Here is a 13,279-nt window from a genome sequence, read left to right on the forward strand (position 1 = left end):
TAACCAGAATGGACAAGTTATATGTTAGAGGGGGTTCTATGAATTATGTTCATTAGGGTTATTCTCTGTGACTGGTTCCATGGAACTGTCTAAATGAAAATGACTTGGGGGCTTCCCTGGTGGCGCAGTGGTTGAGAGTCCGCCTGCCGATGCAGGGGACACGGGTTCGTGCCCCGGTCCAGGAAGATCCCACATGCCGCGGAGCGGCTGGGCCCGTGAGCCATGGCCACTGAGCCTGCGCGTCCGGAGCCTGTGGTCTGCAATGGGAGAGGCCACAACAGTGAGAGGCCCGCGTACCGCCAAAAAAAAGAAAAAAAAAAGAAAAAAAAAAGAAAATGACTTGGGCTTAGAGCAGCCATAATTAGGAGGGAAAGGAAGTGCTGAAAACTTTCTAAATCGGTGTGAAGACAGTGGTAGAACAAAAGACACTAAGAGCTGGGAGGAACATTGGAATTCATCTAGTCTAAATGCTCATTTTACAGATTAAGTAATAGCCAACATGTTTCTCATCAGGGACACCACTGGCGTTTGGGCAGGACAGTTCTTTGCTCTGAAGGACCATCTCACACATTGCAGGATGTTTAGTATCCCTGGCACCTGCCCACTAAATGCCAGGAAGCGCCAGTCATTATGACAACCACAATTCCCCTGCCAACTTCCCAGTGGACCCTCCCAGAGGGAGCAGTACCCTCGCTGTTGAAAACCTCTGAGCCAAATTGCTCAGAGACAACCAGGAAACCCGTGCTAACACAACTGACTCACTGACAGCACTTCTGAGACTTTAATGTGTGTGAGAATCAACGAGGGATCTTGTTAAAAACACACACTCTGACTCAGGAGGTCTGGGATGGAGAGTGAGATTCTGCATTTCTGACCAGCTTGTAGGTGATGCCGAGACTGTGAGTTTGCAGATCCCACTTCGAGTAACGAGGGTCCAAGCATCTAAATGAGAGGACGTCTGAACTGTCTTGGTGTCCTTACCAGTTCATGTACCACTCAGAGTTGTGGCTTCGGAATTCCACAAATGGTACCTGCTCTCTGTACAAGCTTCTCGGGAGATCGGCTCTAGCTTTGTCTTGGGGACTCTGCATCTGATTCTTCTCCCCGGTGACCTGATGGCAGACTCTGCCTTTACCTCTCTACACAGCAGGCTTCAGACTATTTTTTTGTTTGTTTCCAGAGCCTGATTTTATGTAAGTCCCTCTCTTGGAGTCTCATACCCTCACCTGTCCAGCTGCAGCTCCTGGAAGCCCAGCTGAGACCAAAAGCAAGGTGCCCGCTGGTAGCTGAGCTGGCGGAGGTAGGTGGGTTCTGGGAGAGCCTAGGAGCTGTCATTTGTCTCAGTGACGGAGCTGCCCAGAGCCCGGGTTTCCTGACTCCTGCCCAGAGTTCCTCCCCAGTGGTCCATGTTCTCGTTTCCCTTCTATTCCTACCATTAAGTGAAACTGTGTGTCACTCAGTATATCTGTTTAACTCACCAGGAAACTGCCACCTACTCTGCTTTAGCAAGAAGGTTCCTCATGGACCAGCTTCCTGGTTGAAGTGCAATGTTGAGAACTCTTGCAACGTAGAACAAATGGTATAATGAGAAGTAAGTTCCCACAGGCATTGTCATTGATTTTTTTTTTCCATTTCTGGAACTTGGAAGTAGCTGATGGGAAGATTTGGAGATGGTTTCATCTCCACTGGTGATAAAACAAAGAGCTATAATGGAATTCAATTACTAGTCACAGAAAATCAGCTCTATATTCTCCCTTATCTTTTCTGGTTCCCTCCATCCCTTTTCAGCCAAAGAAACAAGCCAGAAGGCCATCCATGTGGGTGGGTAGGCATTTCATGGGGAGCAAGCTTCTCTGAAATTCCATAATATCTGTCTTAGCCTGGGTTCCTCTGAAAGCAGAGTCTGAGACAGATGTTCGTGTGATGGTAGGTTATTTGAGAATGGAGATTCCGTGGAGCGGCAGGGCAGACAGAGGGAGTCAAACAGAAAGTGAGGGGAAGAAAAATAAGGATAATTATCAAGTCAGCCCCTGGTACAGGTGATGGTGCTGGATTCCTCCTGGACCCTATGAACTGACTTGAGAGCTCTCTAACTAGAGGACAGAAGGAAGAAGCATTTACCTATCACTTCCCACTCCCCATTGACCAAGGGTGGGCCCACAGGTGTTGACTCCCATGAACTTTCAGGTTTTGCAGGTGTGAGTGTCCAGCAAGTTCCCAGAGGACCTCAGAGCTGGTCAAAGTCTGTGAAGAAACCTAGAGCAGGAGGTGGGGTTGAGTGAAATTTTAAGTGGTACCTAACAGGCAATAATCCTTGAGACAATGGAGGATACTGGAAACAGTTCTGGGAGTCCTGGGAAATGGAGGTATCCCCCTCGAAGTATCTTTGGCAGGCCAAGCACTGGCTCTTGTTTTTATATGGGAGCTGTACTTTCTGAAATTCATGCTTCCAACCTGCATTCTGTAACCCTGCATTGTCACAGCAAGGGCCCAAACGGGGAGTCTGGAAATTTTAGAGAATTGCAGACAATTTAGACCATTTCCCAAGTGTTGGTTTCTCATCCTCAACTTTGAGTTTGGGAACACCGACCATAAAAACAGTTTTGGAGGGCTTCCCTGGTGGCGCAGTGGTTGAGAGTCCGCCTGCCGATGCAGGGGACGCGGGTTCGTGCCCCGGTCCAGGAAGATCCCACATGCTGCGGAGCGGCTGGGCCCGTGAGCCATGGCCGCTGAGCCTGCGCGTCCGGAGCCTGTGCTCCGCAACGGGAGAGGCCACAACAGTGAGAGGCCCGCGTACCGCAAAAAAAAAAAAAAAAAAAGAAAGAAACAGCTTTGGAAAACTGGATATGTACGTGCAAAAGAATGAAGTTGGGCCCTACTTACATCATAGACAAAAATTAACTCAAAATTCATCAAAGACCTAAACATCAGAGCAAAAACTATAAAACTCTCACAAGAAAACAAAAGGGGAAACTTCTCGACAGTGGATTTGGCAAGTATTTCCTGGAAGTAACGCCAAAGGCCAAAAAAAAAGTAAAAATAGATAAATTGGACTACATCAAAATTAAAACTTTGTATGTACCAAAGGACTCCCAGCACGGAATAGAAGAAAATATTTGTAAATCATATATCTGATAAGGGGTTGGCATCTAGAATATGTAAAGAACTCCTACAACTCAACAACAAAGAAACCAACAACTCAATTTAAAAATGGGCGAAGGACTTGAATAGATACATCTCAAAAGAAGACACATAAATGGCCAAAAAGCACATGGAAAGATGCTCACCATAACTTATTAGGGAAGTGCAAATCAAAACCACAATGAGATGCCACCTTATACCCATTAGGATGGCTACTGTGTTAGTTTGTTATGGCTGCCGTAACAAAAGACCACAGGCTGGGTGGCTTAAACAGTAGAACTCTCTTTTCTCACAGTTCTGGAGGCTGGAAGTCCCAAGGTGTTGGCGGGTTTGGTTTCTGGCGAGGCCTCTCTCCGTGGCTTGCAGATGGCAGCCTTTCACTCTGTCCTCACCTGGACTTTTCTGTGTGTGTGCACATCCTTGGTTTTTCTCTGGATGCCCTAATCTCCTTTTCTTATGAAGACACTAGTCGGATTGGATTAAGGCTCACCCTAATGGCTTCATTTTAATTTAATTACCTCTTAAAGGCCCTATCTCAAAATATGGTTACATTCAGATAATCATATTGGGACTTCAACATATGAATTTTGAGGGGACGTAATTCAGCCCATAACAGCTGTTTTCAGCAAAACAGGTGTTGGCGAGGGTGTGGAAAAATTGGACCCCTTGTGCATTGTTGGTAGAAATGTAAAGTGATGCAGCTACTGTGAAAAGCAGTAGAGTGGCCTTCAAAAACTTAAAAATAAAATTACCTTATGATCCAGCAATTCCACTTTTGGGTATATACCCAAAAGAGTTGAAAGCAGGGTCTTGAAGAGATTTTTGTACACACGTGTTCATAGCAGCATTATTTACAATAACCAAAATGTGGACATAACACAGGTGTCCATTGAGGGATGAATGGATAAACAAAATGTGGTATATACGTACAAAGGAGCATTATTCAGCCATAAAGAGGAAAGAAATGCTGACATGTGTTATAACATGGATGAACCTTGAGGACATTATGCTAAGTGAAATGAGCCAGTCACAAAAAGACAGATACTGTAGGATTCTACTTATATAACACAGTCAAATTCATAGAGACAGAAAGTGGAATGGTGGGTGCCAGGGGTAGTGGTGGATGGGAGGGCAGGGGGATGAATGGGGAATTGTTGTTTAATGGGTGTAGAGTTTCAGATCTGCAAGTTGAAAGAGTTTTGGAGGTTGGTTGTACAATAATATGAATGTACTTAACACCACACTACTGAACTGTATACTTAAAAATGGTTAAGATGGTAAAGTTTATGTTATATGTATTTTGCTGAAATTGAAAGTAGATAAAACAAAATAAACAAATAAAAATATCTATGGAGGTGAGAGAGGAGGAAAGCCATCAGAAAATGGGCAGGGAGTTGGATAAATGGATGAACAAACATGAGCAAGTGGAAATTTTTAAGCTCTTGTAAAACTGTTTCCTTACTAAATGGGGATGATTTAAACGACTGAATCTTGCTGACACAAACATAGCTGTTAAGAAATCTGCTGCAAAGGCAGGAGCGAACCCTGTAAATCTTGATCTCTTCCCCACTCTTTGCTCCTGAGGCCATGCTACACAGTGCTTAGAAGCAGACAATGCACTGCAAGGGCAGTGAAAAGAAGCGTCCCTAGGGGTTCAGGGGCCCTCTAGCTACTGCTGCACATCTACAGTGTTGTCTTTAGGCACTGCTGGTGCAGGAGCCTAAAGCACTTTGCCAGTAAATTAGGGATGAGAACAGCATAAAGATGTCAGCTTGCGAGCCATTCAAGCAAATTGAAAAATCTGGAAAGATGGTTACACTGGTGGTAGCTGTTCATGCACAAAGTCATACCTCTAATGCTAACCTTATGTTACCTAACATACAGTCATCTTTGACAGCCACCAGAAACCAAAAGTCATTGCTTGTGTAAAGCAGCAGGGAAGTGGGAAAGACAAAAGCCTTAAAAATGCTTTTTTTATGTTTTGAACGGACCGATTTTCCATTTGGATTTTGCTGATGTCTCTGCCCTCTACCATTTGCTCGTAAGATTTTACAGATGCTCTGTAATCTTCTCCAAAGACGTAAGATAGTATGTAATTTACTTTAATTATATATTATTAACTTTTAAGTTAATCAACTTTTATAAATAAGTAATGGTTTTTCTGACTGATCAGGTTATTTTATAATATACACAATAAATGTTAGCATTTATGAAGAGTCTAAAAGAGATGACAAAGCTCAGAATGAAGGGGAGAGAAATTCACTAAACACTTCAGTTCCTACTACACTCAGAGTTGTTACTATGTGTTTTTGTTTAAAGCAGTTATCCCCATTGTTTTAAAAGTTCTTTATGACCTTAGTGTTAGGAAAGATTAATCCCATTTAGCAGAATAAAATTTTTATATAAAATGTAAAATCCAGTTTTGAGCACTGGTTTTGAAGAGACACAAATGTACTTGAGCATGTACAGATAACAGTAACTACAATGGAAGGGTCTAGAATCATTTTATGTGCTAAATGATTAACAAAGCTGGCAATACTAACTTAGAGAAAATTTGAGAGACAGGTGTTCATGTTAAAATACTTGAAGAGTTATTGGGTAAAAGATAAATTATATTTCTATGACATCAAAGGTAGAAATATGGCTGCTGGATAGAAATGAGACTAGAGAAACCTTTTGCCTATTAAAAAGATAAAAGTTCCTAGAGCTAGTAGGAATTTTTTAAGTCACATACTAAGGTCTACAAAATGTAATTTTTTTTTTTCTATGTCTAACAGATTTTATCGCAAGTACCCACCTGCAGGAAAAAAAAATTCATTTCAAGACAAATTAGATCAGTTCAAGATTCCTCAGAAAGGGAGCCTTTTTCTTCCTGCAAATGCACCAAGCCATGCGCCAGAGCACAGAGATTGGTTAGGGAGTCACAGGCTGGCCACTCACAAACCGTAGATGACGGGTTCTCGGGGGATGGGGCAGTGGTGGCTCCAGATGGGCCGGTCCAGGGAGACTGAAAGTCTTGACCTCTTTCTTCTTCTCCAGCCGCCTCTCCCTTCCCTCACTTCAGAGGGTCTTTACATATTCAGGAGATGGGAGGAGGCGAGGTAGGGAGGAATCGCGTCCCTATTCATCCAGATCCTTCTTGAAGAATTTGATATTTTGAAGTCTCGTTTTGTTTGAAGCCACCCATTTGAGGCAATGGAAGCTTCAGACTGCATTCGTAGTGGCTCCAATGGGTGGGACTCTTGAGGTGAGAGGAGAAGGCGAGAACCCACCATAAATGGCAATAAAGTTTTCCCCGACTACCATGGTCCTAGGCACTTTACATTTCAACCCTACAGTAGTCCTGTGAGATAAATATTATTTTATAACCATAATAATACCATTATCAAAATAAAACAAAACATCATCACTAACATCACTAACATATAGCCCACAATTAAATTTCCCCTGTTACCCCAAAAGTGATTTTATACCATTTTTTTAAAAATCCAAGATCCAGTTAAATTTCCACAAGGCATTTGGTGGTTAAATTTTTTTTTTGCCTATGCTGTGATAATCTCTGAATAAATTATTACATTGAAGGTTGCAAAATGCTGATTTTAAAACGATCATTCCTCCTGTACTTATTTGCTATTTAAAAGAATAATCTTCATATTTGTTTTCAACTATAGAAACATAGCAAAAACTTTTTTTTTTTAATTAATCAATTTATTTATTTATTGGCTGCGTTGGATCTTCGTTGCTGCGCGCGGCTTTCTCTAGTTGCAGCGAGCGGGGGCTACTCTTCGTTGCGGTGCACGGGCTTCTCACTGCGGTGGCTTCTCATTGCGGAGCACGGGTTCTAGGCGCCCAGGCTTCAGTAGTTGTGGTGCACGGTCTTAGTTGCTCCACGGCATGTGGGATCTCCCCGGACCAGGGCTCGAACCCATGTCCCCTGCACTGGCAGGCGGATTCTTAACCACCGTGCCACCAGGGAAATCCCTTTCTAACTTTTTTTTCAGGTGGTTTTCCCCCCCAGCTTTATTGAGGAATAATTGACACACAGCTTTGTATAGGTTTAAGGTGTAGAACATAATGATTTCACTTACATACATCATGAAATGATTGCAGTAGGTTTAGTGAATATCCATTGTCTCATTTAGATACAGCATAAAAGAAATAGAGAGAAATTTTTTTTCCTTGTGATGAGAACTTTTAGGATTTCCTCTCTTAACAGCTTTCATTTATAACGTACAGCAGTGGTATTGTCTTTATCATGTTGTACATGATACCCCTAATACTTATAACTGGAAGTTTGTATGTTTTGACCACCATGATCTAGTTACCTTTCCCTCCACTCCCCTTTCTCTCGTAGCCACAAATCTGATCTCTTTTTCTGTGAGTTAATTTGTTTGTTTTTGAAGTATAATTGACTTACAACAGATAAATATTTTAATTGCATTTTATAGATGATGAAAGTGAGGTTTACAAGATTAACATCATCAATATCACAGCTTTAAAGAAGCAGAACTGGGATCTGAAACTATAACTGCCTCATCCAAAGCTTGTAAGTTAATATTTTTGGTTCTACTCTGTGCCCCCAACTGCTGTATGTATTAGGAATAAATCAGCTTTAAACCACTATGCTCCCTTAGAATAGACTGTGTCAGAGAATTGAAAATTCTTGATCACCTGAGACATTCAGGCAAGAATAGAAGGCTTTTGGCTGAGATAGTTTCTATTGGACAGTAATCTGTAGCATTCATTTCAAATCAATAAAACATTAAAGCTTGAAGGACATAATCATTTAATCCAAACACCCGTGACTCAGAAGCATAATTTTCCTCACAATTCCATAAAACGCTTATTAGACTTTGGGTGCCTAGTAATATTTATGAAACTGCGCTAATACTAAGACTGCCACAGAAACTGGGTATGGTTATACTTTGGCTGAACACAAAGCCAATGAAAAGGACACCTTTCCAAATGAACAGCTCCAATGTCTGAACAGTGTTGGCTGAATTCTAGAGTGGCTTGACCTGTCGTAGGGTAATATTCAATCTCATAAAAAGGAGAATTTTTCAGAGTATATGAGCCATGGAGATTGGGCGTAAGCAAACCATGGCCGAACTGCCTACTGATTGCGACAGGCCCAGCCTGACACTCTTTGGGGATGTGCCATGAGAGGCTTGCTTCAATTACACGGTAATCATGAATGGCTTGATGTGCCACAGCTTCACATGAGACATAGGAGCAATTCTACTCTACCCTCCTATCTCCAGAAGTGAGTGACAGCTAAGAGTCACTGCATTTACTACAGCTGTTGCATAATAAGGCAGGAATGCTCCAGGAGATGACTTATACTTCTGCTCTCTGCCTTTATACTAGTGAGTGTACTGTTGCTATTCTTGGCATATGGAGCATTAACTGATTTGAGAAGCTGACAAATACTTTTGAAGCTTATAACACCATAAAACATAAAACATAATGGCAAGGTCTCTCTCCCTGGCCCCGTGATATTTATAAGTGTGACTAAGGGCCCATTTGAAAATACAGCATGTAAAATGCACATATGTAATGCATAATAACAGCTACCATTAAATGTAATAAATAACATAGACAGCTGTATTCCCCTCATCTGCCCATTTCCCTAAAATGCTGCCATTTTGTGGTCTGTGTTCCTTGACTCCTAAAGGTAATGTGTGTAAATATGGGTTATATGTTGATGACTCCCCACGGGACATCTTGAACTTGAACCCTTTCCTGAATTCTAGATTTATACATGCAGGGCCACCTCCCCAAACCTATTTTCCCCTAGAAATATCCCTCAAGCCATAAATCAGTGTCTCCCTTTCCCTACATCGAATCCATTCACAAGTCAGTTCCCCTTTCCAATATATCCTGAATCTGTTCATCTCTCTTCAGTCTGTTCACCTCTTCAGTCTTTTCCTTTCTACTGCTACCACCCTAGTACAAGCTTCCATCACATTTTCTCCAGATTTTTCTAATACATTCAAAGCTGCTCTCCTATTTCCACTCTTGTCCCCTACTATTCTTTTTACATGAACAACCAAAGTGATTAAAGATAGATAGATCATTAGATAGATAGATTGTTAGATAGATAGATGATAGACAGAGATTGTCTACTTTGTCTCACCAGCATTTTAGGCTCTTCAAGGTGATGCTATTCCCCATCTATCTATCTATGATGTTCTCAGCCCCCTGCTTAAAATCCTTCCTGAGTTTCCACATCACTTAGAATAAAGCCCTAATTCCTCACCACTGCCTCTAAGGTCCCATGTGACCTGGCTCTCTTTCTCCACATCTCAGCCCACTCCCTGCTAATTCACTGTGCTTCAGTGACGCCTTTCTGTTCTGTAAACTCACCAAAACTATTTCCACATCAAGGCATTTGCACATGTGCCCTCTGTCCAGAATGCTCTTCCCCCAGATCTTTGTATGACCACAGGATCATTCAGACTCCAACTCAAATGCCTGTTCAGAGAGGTCCCCTGAGCTCTACACCTAAAGCAGATCCCTCCCAGCCCATCACACTCTATCATATCACCCTGCTTGGACTAACTTACAGTAATTTTTTATAAAATGTTCTAACGTCTTATTTCCTTACTCACTTATTGTCTGTCTCCTACCATTAGAATGTGAACCCCCTAAAGGCAGAGATCTATTTGTCTCATTTACCACTGTATCCTCCGGGCCTAGAACAGTGCCTAGAACGTGGTGGGCAAAAATGAGTATTTGTTGAATGATTTGGTTTTTCCTTAGAGCACAAAGTGTGTTTCAAGGTAAAATACCTAGGTGGGGTACTGAGTCCATTTACTTACTTACGATAAAAGATGCAACCCAAAGACAGTGAAAGCAGAGGACTCGTCATTTGCTTTTCTAATAAACTCCTTTCTCAGCATTACAGTCCACTACTATGAATTAAATTTCTGTCTCTTGGGCATTAGTGATAGTAAACGTCTCAATTTCATTGAGACCGACTCTTGTTTTTCACAAAAAGCATGAGTCTGGACAATTAGGTATTTTAGAAATAGTGAAAAGTCAACAACTTTCATTTTATTCTTCAAGGCCTCTTCTTGACTAGGCCTCAACCTTTGCCTCTAAGAAATGTAACTTTTAGCACAAATGGTTTTATCCATCCTTCACACTAAGAGACTTGAACAAACACTAACATAATTTCTATCAGCTCAGAGCTGTGTTCCTAGGATGACAACCCCAGTCCCCTTAAGATGCCATGCCTGGAAAACTCAGTACTGCCTAAAGAATTTGTTTGTTCTAGCAAAAACCTGACCTCACTTTTCTTAGAGCATTGACTTTAGAAAACATGCCATTGTAAATCCTTTCTCTGTCTCTTTGAGATTGTATCTTCTGCAACCCAGGAATGTCTTTGTCAAGGATCTGGGAGCCATCCCTTTAAAATGCAATCATCAAGCCCAGGGTGCTTGTCTCCCTTTCAGATATAAATTGAGTAGATAAAGCTTACTCAGCAAGAATGGGTTGACTGAGAAGAGGGCCAATGACAAAACCTCCCAGGAAATACCAATATTTTCAGAAAGGGTGGAGGACCGTGTTTCCCAACTTTAAACATATAGGAGCACCCATAGAAAATAGCATCTGTATGGCACACTGCAGGTAAACTGTAAGAGATTTAGGGGTGTCTATGTGGACTTGGTGAAATTGTTCATTACTTTCTGTACTGGTTTCCGAGGGCTGCTGTAACAAAGTACTGTAAACTGGGTGGCTTAAAAGAACAGAAATTTATTGTCTTACAATTCTGGAGGCTTTAAGTCCAAAATCAGGGTGTCAGCAGGGCCATGTTCCTTTTGAAACGTGTAAGGGAAATCTTTCCTTACCTCTTTCTTGCTTCTGGTAGTTTGCCAGCAGTTCTTCGCTTTTTTTTTTTTTTTTGGCTTGAAACTGCGTAACTCGGCTATCTGCCTTTATCATTATATGTTCTTCCTGTGTATCTCTATGTCTTCATATGATCATCTTTTTGTAAGGACACCAGTCAGATTAGGGTTCCACCCTACTGCAGTATGACCTCATCTTAACTAATTATATCTGCAATGGCTCTATTTCCAAATAATGTCATATTCTGAGGAAATGGTGGTTAGGACCTCAACGTATCTTTTTGTGGAGGGAAAAAGAGTTCAATCCATAATAATAACTTCTTTACATACCATACCTATAATAAAATAAAATTAAAAGTAGTAGGAATGCTAAATATTGAATTTGTAAAATATTTAATATCAGATTTTGTTTGAAATGGATATATTTTCCTTCTAATTATATATGATCTCTTCAGTTTTTTTTTTTCTCTTCCAAATCCCTTTGAACGAAGCCATGGGCAGTAGAATATACAACATGGCTTGGATACGCAGCACAGCAGGGCCTAGATAATGAGATAATTTTCCCCACATCTTGGGGAAAAGAATGAAATGTATTTCTTTATGAACACTCTTTTTAAAATATAAACTCACAACATTCTCCAGGAGCTAGAGCCTAAGAGTTCCCACTGGGGATCCGTCATCCATCAGAAGCAGCCTCTAGGGAGGGGTAGGGAGTTTCTCCATGGTCGGGAGAGGCTGCAGCAGCCCCCGCCTTTGCTGGGAATGTGAGGCAGTGACAGCAGCAATGAGGGAACAGATCTGGTGGCAGCAGTTTGGGGCAGATCTTTAGCATCTTCATCACAAATACCCGGTAGGATCCAATTGGTGGCCTTGCCAGTGGGGCCAGAGAGGCGGAGGGAGCCTTTTCCTTCATGGAGGCAGAGAATTTGCTTGAAGGGAAAGAGGAGGGGCTGATAAGGAATGGGGGAGGGCATGGGGGCCCACAGAGTCTGCAGTCTTGGCGACCTCATCTGGACCACAGCCACGGCGTCAGGAGCAGGTTAAGCCTGGCCACTGTCAGCAGGAGAGGATGCAGAGCCCAATCACTGACAGGTTTGGGAAGTTTAGGTTCATATCTGTTGCAAAGTTTTTCTCTACCAACTTGGCATCACAGGGACTTCCAGAGCTGGAGTAGCCCGGCTTGGAGGTGCTTTTGTTGCTACTCCAGGCCAGGGGTCTGCCGCCTTTGGAATCCATGGTCCTCCTGTGTAGCACAGTTCTGTTGGAACTGGACACGGTGGCTCTGTGACTTGCGGCACTTCGGCGTGAGAATCAAAATCGGTGAAGAGGTAGATGGAGGTGTTGCTGGATTTCGGGCCTCTCGGCCGGTACAGGGTAGGATCAGGGCTCCGACTAATACATGCCATTTAGTCTTAAAACAGACATGGTTTTTTTCCTCTGCTCAGGGAATTTGATTCTCATATTCTTGATTATTACCAATGGTGAGAAATGTTCATGCAAATAGGTAATAAAAATTTTTATAACCACTCAAAAATTTATGATGGTTAAAATTATATTGTACATAAGGAATCCATCGGCCCTTCCTTTTTTTTTTTTAAATATTATTACTTTATTTTTATTTGTTTATTTTCTTTTGGCCGCGTTGGGTCTTCATTGCTGCGCACGAGCTTTCTCTCGTTGCAGCAGGCGGGGGCTACTCTTTGTTGTGGTGCGTGCTCTCGTGGCAGCGGCTTCTCTTGCTCCAGAGCACGGGCTCTAGGCGTGCGGGCTGCAGTAGTTGCAGTTCACGGGCTCTAGAGCGCAGGCTCAGTAGTTGTGGCACATGGCGCACGGGCTTAATTGCTCCGTGGCATGTGGGATCTTCCCAGACCAGGGATTGAACCCGTGTCCCCTGGGTTGGCAGGTGGATTCTTAACCACTGCACCACCGGGGAAGTCCCGGCCCTTCCTTTTTTTTTTTTAAATTTCATTGACAAATGTAATAGTAAATTTCATGAAAGTGAATTTTGAATCCAATCAGATTTTCTCTTTTTTAATTGAAGTATGGTTGATTTACAATGTTGTGTTAGTTTCAGGTGTACAGCAAAGGGATTAAGTTATACACACATATATATCTATTTTTTTCAGATTCTTTTCTCTTACAGGTTATTATACAATATTGAGTAGAGTTCCCTGTGCTATACATTAGGTCCTCGTTGATGATCGATTTTATACACAGCTGTGTGTATATGTTAATCCCAAACTGTTAATTTATCCCTCCCCTTACCTTTCCCCTTTGGTAACTATAAC

General features: G+C 42.1%; 1 pseudogene; it reads right to left on the bottom strand.

Moving 5' to 3' along the window:
• Window positions 1–11,997: 11,997 nt before the first annotated feature.
• On the bottom strand, window positions 11,998–12,397 carry LOC116763324 (annotated as a pseudogene).
• Window positions 12,398–13,279: the final 882 nt, after the last annotated feature.

This window comes from Phocoena sinus, chromosome 12, assembly GCF_008692025.1.
Source record: "Phocoena sinus isolate mPhoSin1 chromosome 12, mPhoSin1.pri, whole genome shotgun sequence".
NCBI lineage: Eukaryota > Metazoa > Chordata > Mammalia > Artiodactyla > Phocoenidae > Phocoena > Phocoena sinus.